Genomic DNA, 7,592 nt, shown 5'->3' on the forward strand with positions numbered 1-7,592 from the left:
CTTAAAGTTTGATCTGCAGAGCGATGAACACAGACTGCCTTAACGACTACCTTCAAGCTGCAGGCCTGGCCTCCGAGGGTCCAAGAGCAGGACTGCAGCTTTCCTGCAAACTCTTCTGGGTCTGCGGGCTGCGCTGTGGAAGGTCCACTTGAGCAGAGACAGTTGCAGGGTCTCTGACAGTATCTAAGCAGCTGGGGGATCCCCGCACACAAACAAGGTAACTGTATCCACCCACAAACACCAGAATGCCTGCAGGCAACATGTGCAGAACCCCATGCCCAGAGCGAGCTGGAAGTGGCAACGGGGAGGGAGCTCCCTGGGTGGGCAGCCCCACGGAACTACGGCCTTCCCTACCCTGGTACAACCAGAGGGAAAATAACTACGTGCATGCAGCAAGCCAGGCTTCACGTTCAAGGATGAAACTTGACATCTGCAGCGACCTCAGGCTATCAGACGGTACACAGCGAGACCCAGGGTAGGGAGGCGCAGAATTTGTGTATCCTCACAGAGCGTTTCCTAAAAGAAGCAACAGATTCCCCCATCCTCTACCCTCTCTTCCGCTCGCTCGTGCCCCATTTGGTATGCCTCGGCGACAGCTGCAACTGCTGCCAAGTTAATAAAAATAAAGCTGTGTGTGTTGTCATCTGCGGCGCGTTTTCTGCAAGGCTGTTGGGCAGCGGGATCCGAGCCTCCCCCTCGTCTCCGTACCACATCGGGGAGCAGGGGAGGCGCTGGGGGGGGGGGAGCCGGACACCTGGGTTCCCCGGGCACCCAGGAGCAGGCCCACGGCGAGGGCTGCGCAAAGCAGCGAGCGCCTGGCTCCTTCCAGCCGCGGCTCCTCTCGGTACCTGTGGCCAGGGGAGCTCCGCACCAGGTCCTGCTGCCAACCCGCGCGGTGCCACTGACGGGGCCGGGGGCTCGCCGCTCAACACGGCCCCGGTGTCACCTCGCTGATGGGGCCAGGGCCAGCCAGGAGCCGCGGGGAGCAGCCCCCCGAGCCCCGGCCCAGCACGGCTCCCGCTCCCTGCACCGGGATGCGCTCGGGACCAGCCCGTTCCGCTGGGGATGGGGGACGCAGGCCCCGGGCAGCGGGGACACCGCTCCTGTCACCCGCCCGGTGTCCGCAGCTCGGGGGACGAGGGGACACGGAGCGGGAGGGGGGTCCCGGCAGGGCGGGCAGAGCCCCCCGGGGCCGGTAATGCCCCTCGGCAGCGCCGCCGGCCCCGTGCTCGGTTTATTGTGGCTGCCGAGCCACAAAAGGGAGGAAAAATAATCCCCGTGCCCAACATGGCGCCCACCCAGCGCCCGCCGGGCCGGGGGGGACCGGGGGGGAACGGGATGGGGACGAGGCCGGGCCCCCCTCCCCTCCCCCAGGGGGGCCGGGCACCGGCATGTTGGGGGGGGGGGGGGGGGCGGGCCAGGGGAGGGGGCGGCGGGCGGAGGGAGCCGCCGCCGGTGCCGCTTCACCGCCCCCCCCCGCCCCCCCGTGAGGGGGTGTGCGCGGATCCCTCCGCCTGCCCCCGGCCGAGCGGTGGCGGCGGCGCCGCGCTCCGGGACCCGCGGCGGCTCCTCCCCGGCCCCCCCCCGCCTCCACCTCCCCCCCGTCCTCCTCCTCCTCCTCCTCCTCCTCCCGCCGCCGCCGCGCTCCCGTCGCGAGGCCGCTTTGTGTAGGGCGCGGGCTGGCCCGGCCGCCGCCCCCCGCTCCCCTCCCCAATCCCCCAGCCCCGGGCGGTTCCAGCCGGTTCCAGCGCCCCCCCCCCCCGCCCCCCCGTCACCCCCCCGCTTTCCCCCCCCCCCCCCCCACATAACGGGGCCGCCGCCGCTCCGCTCCGCCCCGCTCCGCTCCTCACCTTCCGCGCCCGCTCCGCGCTCGGCCGCCGCCGCCTGGCTCCTAGAGCGGCCCGCGGCCCCCCCGCGCTGCGCCGCCGGCCCGGCCCCGGGAGCGGCAGCGGAGGGCAGGTGGCATGGGCGGCGGGCCCGGGGCGCGATGCTGAGGGGGAGGAGGAGGAGGAGGAGGAGCGGGAGCGGGCGGCGCTGCCGCTGGCCCCGGCCTCTCGCCGTGCGCGCGCAGGGGGCGGCTCCGCGCCTGGCGCCCCCCCTCCCGCCCCGCTCCCGCTCCCCTCCCCCCCCCCCCGGGGCTCGTCACGGAGCCCGCGCGGCGGGCGGGCACCCGGCGGGCGGATGGACACAGCGCTCGGCGCGCGCACACACACACACAAAAAGGGGACCTGGCCGGCGGAGGGATACGGTGACGTCATTTCCTCCTGGGCCGCGAGGCGCCGCGCCGATTGGCGCGCCGCGCGGTGACGTCACCGCCGCCACCGCCTCCTCGCCGGGCCCGACCGAGGTCGGCGGCGTCGGGGCCGGGGCCGCGCCGGGCTCCGTTGGGGCGGCCCCGGGGCTGCTCCCCTCCCCCCCCCCCCGGCCTCCCTCCCCCTCAGCGCGGCCTCGCCCGCGGCCCCACCGGGCCCTCGGGGCGGTCACGGGCAGCGCCCGCGGGGCGGCGGCAGCCGGGCCCTGAGGCCGCGGGGGGGGGGGGGGTCCCGGCCTGGTCCCGGCGCTGCTGCCCCTCCCCCCCCCCCCGTGGCTTGGGGCTCCAGGACCGAAGCCGGCGCCCACGGGCGGCCAGGGGCCCCGGCAGCCGGGCCGTGACGCGGCCCCGGGGCCCCCACATCGCACGGGGGGGGGGCGGTGCTGGAGGGGGCTCGGGGGAGCTCCTGGAGACTCAAAACGGGAGAAGTCGCCTCCCTTTGCCACAGCCGTGGGCACAAATCGCACCCCCGGAGACGGGCTGCGGGTCAAACGGCCCCCAACTGCCCCCGGTTCCCTGGGGTCGGGACGGGGCAGGGGGACCTGGCACCGAGCGGCCTCGGGAGCTGTCCGCTGAGCCGAGGAGCCGGGCTCCGGCGGGTTGTAACGCCCAAATCCTCCTCGGTGTGTGTAAACAGCCCAAATGCAATCAAAGCAGCCATCTAAACGCTTAGAATTTGCTTAAGTACATCGCTGGATCCGTGCCATCAAAGTTTCCTGTGCTGTCAAGCCGACAGATCTAATCAGTGCCTACGTTTCTCCCTAGCATAAATTCAAATGGTTTATATCTTTAATAATATGGTTATTATTGTGAATAATTTAGTAACGATGGACCATGTGGCTTCTAGCTGCACGCAGTACAGACCAAACTCTGAAGACAGTACAGTGAAAACTGATAATACGTATTTTTACTGACAGTTACCATATTTGACACTTGCATAAGTATACACTTTATAGCTGCTAACATATCTTCAACCCACTTTGAAATGTTATTTTATTTATTCTTGAAAACACTCGCACAATTCGATAAGTAGCATGCTTCCCAAATGGACCCCCTTGCTGTGATGCCCATGTGATGCTGAAATGTGATTTATTATTCTGCGGTTCATTAAACAAGCACATTAATTTTCTTCTGATGGTCTTCATGAGTTACCAGTCATTCTTCCTAGTTTGCACAATGCACCAGACTACTCCACCTCATACTGGAGGGAAGTGTTTTCACTTACTGTCGGTCTGTCACCTATAAATCATGTAGATGTGCAATACAAAGGGCTGCGCTTTCTGCTGTGGTTATGCCGCTGATACTAATAAAGAACAACGTTATCACCAGCTCCGCGTTTGTATTCCTGATTGTGCTTCACAGCTGCTGCCTTAGAGGCACTTTTATTTAATTATTTAAGGTAACACCAGCAAGTTTCACTTGATTTTTTTTTTCAAAAATATAGTCTGGAAACTAAAAAAATAGTGAGTTAGACTGAACCTAAATGTTTCTCTTAAAAAGGCACCAAATACTCAACTCTATCAAATAGGTTAACTGAAGTGTGTTATGGTCCAGCTCTCCAGCTAAGACAGGTCTCTGTTCTTGAGAGAGCCTGGCTGAGCAATAAAGGTACAAATAAGTGACGTTCCTTTTGTTAGAAGCTGCTAAGACACAACAATTTTTTACTGGCAACTGATACTACTAGTCCTGAAAGAATGGCAGTATTTTCCACAAAAAGGAAAGCTAATTACTTAGGCAAATAACCTACCAGTGCAGAAGGAACCTACTCAAGAGAGGGCTTAATAAAAATAGAGTTAGAGGCCTGCAGCCTACAGGACTCTGGGAGTTGGCCCAGGATCAAGATACTTCTCTGCAGGAAGCTGTTGTGGCTATAAAAATGTCTGTCCTTTTAATCATTGGGTTTGTTTGTCTTCTCAAGTCCCAGCTGAGATTTCCCTTTGCAGTCTCTCTAAACATCTGGTTGTTGTCATTTCATTATTACCAACCTTGAAGTAAAAGATCAGACTCTCCAAGATTATGCAATTTCTTTAAACATTATGAAATTATTTAACAGTAATAAATATGTGGAGTTTCGTACTAGTCTCAGCTTTACATTTCCAAGCTTTCAGTCAGTTCATATTCAAGCCATGAGCTCTCTGAAAGCGTGAGGCTTAGAATCTTGCTTCCTAGAAATAGTGATTTCTTCAAACAGTATGACTGTGGGGCTTAACAGAAATCTTTATTGTAAGCTTTGTGATAAAATCAGAAAGTTGTCAGAAGCATCATTTATTACTACATGTGTAGATATTTATTTTGACTCTGGTTGCCAATGGAATTGCCATATAGATGCAGTGTTTTATATAACAAAGAACGATGATGGGGTTTGCAAATGTGAATGAAGTCTGAAGAAGGCTGGCAGCATTTGTGCTGCAGATGATGGCTTTGCCAGTTTGTTTTCAGTGACTGCACAGAGGCCTGCATCCATGCTGTTTTAAGCCAAATTTACACTAATGCTTTTCAGCCTTCCTCTGAATTCAGGTAGAGGTGGGAACACGTATTCAAATAAATAAACATTTATTAGACATTCCTACCTTCCAGGCTAATTATAACAACTTATCCTTGGCGTTGTCTCCAGGCATATCAAGGACAAAAGGGTCATTAGGGGCAGTCAACACGGCTTCAGCAAGGGGAAGTCATGCTTGACCAACCTGTCAGCCTTCTATGAGGATATAGCGGGGTGGATAGATGATGGAAAGGCAGCATTTATCAAAGAATGTATAACTTTGCAAACACAATACTCTCTTAACATTGTAATTCTGTACGGGGTCTTACTCTGCCTTCATCTCTGTAGGTTTTGCCAGCTGTCCATTGAACGATCTGGCTGTTGTTTGCCATGTGTGTTTTTCTTCTTTCTCATCCTCTTTAAAAGTGAATGAAACTGTCTCCAGTGGTTTGCTCTGCTTTGCTGAGCTTTTGTTTTAGATTTTTGTTTTTTATGTTGTATCTGTCTATATTTCTTTCCTTTTGTTCTTTTCTCTAATACACTACACAATCAAGAGGAGAAAGAAATAACATTGCCCATCAAAATGCAATAGTCCTCACTCGAGCAGCATTCTCTATGACAGTTTTGCCTGAGCTTTGCAAGATTTTGCCTGTTTTGTAAAGATTTACTTAAATTGACATATTGTTTTCAAAAACATTAAGTGGATGAAACCCTGGTATTCAGCTGTCAACCAAGCCAAACGCACCACAGGGAACTCTTCGTTGCTGTACTGTGACAATGACGCTTAATGTTTTTGCTCTCATATTCCTGTTTTAGAGAGGGGGGTCAAAACATGTTGTTTGTATTAGAAGTTATATGACTAGAGTGAAACTATGAGTGCAACGGCTCTACTCCTGAAGAGCTTTTGTACTTTGTCTGATTGCGGGACATACTGCACAAACAAAACACATAACTTCTGGTTGCTTAATTCTGTACACACATTACTGAGTTCAAAAAGTCATCAGTAATAAGGTAGACAAAGGGGTTGAGCAATCTGAATCTTGTCCAGGGCAGTGAAGAAAAGAATCACGCGAGAGAACAGCACACAGCTGCGCCGGGGGGGGGTTCAGGCTAAACCTTAGGAAAAACTGCTTAACGGTGAGGGTGGATGAACACCAGGGCAGGCTTCCTAGCGAGGCGGTTGATGCCCCTTGCTTGTCAGTGTTCAAGGGGCATTTGGACAATGCCCTCAATAATCTTTAACTTTTGGTTAGCCCTGAAGTGGTCGGGCAGTTGGACTGGATGTGTGGTGATGTGCTGCAACCATTTCTTGAGACACGGCGTGCAGATGTGTTGATCGAGTGTTGTGCCTTGGTAAAAGTGTGTCTGCGAACCTCAGTTATGACACTTCAATGAGTTTCATTTGTGGATTGATGTAGGATGGAAAAATGATGCGTGTGTTTGCCAGAAGCGCTGCAGAGGCTGTGGGTATGGAAGTAGTAAGGGCTGTACAGAAGCTGCAGAGGAGCTGCGTCGTAATGGGCTGGGAAGGAAGAGTTGAAAGTGTTTGTGGCTACCCTTGTGGGTCTGTTTATAATACAGTCTTACTTCACTTAATGGGTTTTATCTCATGAGCTGTTTGTAGCATTTTCACCACGCTGTTCCTGACTGCTCCCTCTGGCATGCAGTTCTTCTAATCTCAAGTGCCTCTTCTACAACTTCCCTGCTTCAGGCTGCCTCTGAGTGCTGTTCCAAAGTCTCCATACGTGTTCAGAGTCTTCTTGGCCTTTCTCTACTTTTGTGGTTGTCGTAGACACACCCCGAGGTGTGCTGCAGATCCCACTTCATTCTCAGTGGCCTGAGATGTGAGCTAAGGTTACTAGTGATTTAATATAATGTGGTTTTCATCCTGAACAATAATGTGTTACTTTTTGGGTCAGATAATTTAAACATAAGCAAACTAAGAAATTGCCTGAGCAGCTTGCACGTTTCTTTGTTGTATTATGTGCTTCCTCCGATCTTTTGACATTCTCACTCCTTGCACGAGGTTTAAAAGACGCGTGATGCTGCTCTAACTCTCCTGGTGACCTCGAGAGCTAAAACTCCTGGTGGTTTCGACAGTAGCAGAAGTAGATCGTTGCTGAGAATGACTGAATTCCCACTCATTCCATCTAAAATTCAGGTAATAGATTTTGTAATTGTGGTGTTCACGAACTCCTGTTAGTGCTCAGAGGCCCTTTGTCTTCAGAGGGCTTCTTCAGGAGCACACTGCTCTGAAAATCCAGCTCTGATCAAAGGACCAGAGCTTCCAAGTGCTGGTTCCTTGAGGTAGCTCTTCAGTTAGTATTCCATGGCATCCCCCGAGAGCACAGTCTCTTGGTTCGATGAGATAATAATGTACTGATAATTTTATTTTATGAAATACCTAATTGTTTCATAGACTTACATTTTTAATGGTGGCTTTAAAAAAACGAGTCAAGCTTATGCGTAGTAAAGTAGTGTTTTAAAATGGAAAGTTAAGAAAGGAATTAACTGGTGGACAGAGGAGGAAAAACCCAAAATGAGTGATAGGAACTCTTAATCAAAAATGAACAGTCTGACAAATGCTAATGATTTGTGGACGTTTATATATATTGATATATATATATATATTTATATATATTCTTTTTCAAAAAATGTTTTGTTTTGAAGCAGTTAGCAGAGGTCAGCCCATCAGATGTGATGCGAGAGACCTGATTTGGATGGGTCACACAGTTCAAATTCCTAACTACAGCAGTGGGGTATTGAAAACAAAATGTAGAGACAAGTATTTTTGAGCAA

The 7,592-nt window shown here is 53.4% G+C and overlaps 1 protein-coding gene across 3 annotated transcripts in view; it reads right to left on the reverse strand.

Annotated features, from left to right (window-relative positions):
* Positions 1 to 2,193, reverse strand: part of POGZ (pogo transposable element derived with ZNF domain) — a 33,364-nt gene extending 31,171 nt beyond the window's left edge. For all 3 annotated transcript variants that reach the window (XM_082780823.1, XM_082780822.1, XM_082780824.1), the window contains exon 1: positions 1,851 to 2,193. The gene's annotated coding sequence lies outside the window, so the exon portion shown is untranslated. The remainder of the gene's footprint in view (positions 1 to 1,850) is intronic.
* Positions 2,194 to 7,592: the final 5,399 nt, after the last annotated feature.

The sequence above is a fragment of the Aythya marila genome (genome assembly GCF_965140915.1).
Source record: "Aythya marila genome assembly, chromosome: 29".
Lineage (NCBI taxonomy): Eukaryota > Metazoa > Chordata > Aves > Anseriformes > Anatidae > Aythya > Aythya marila.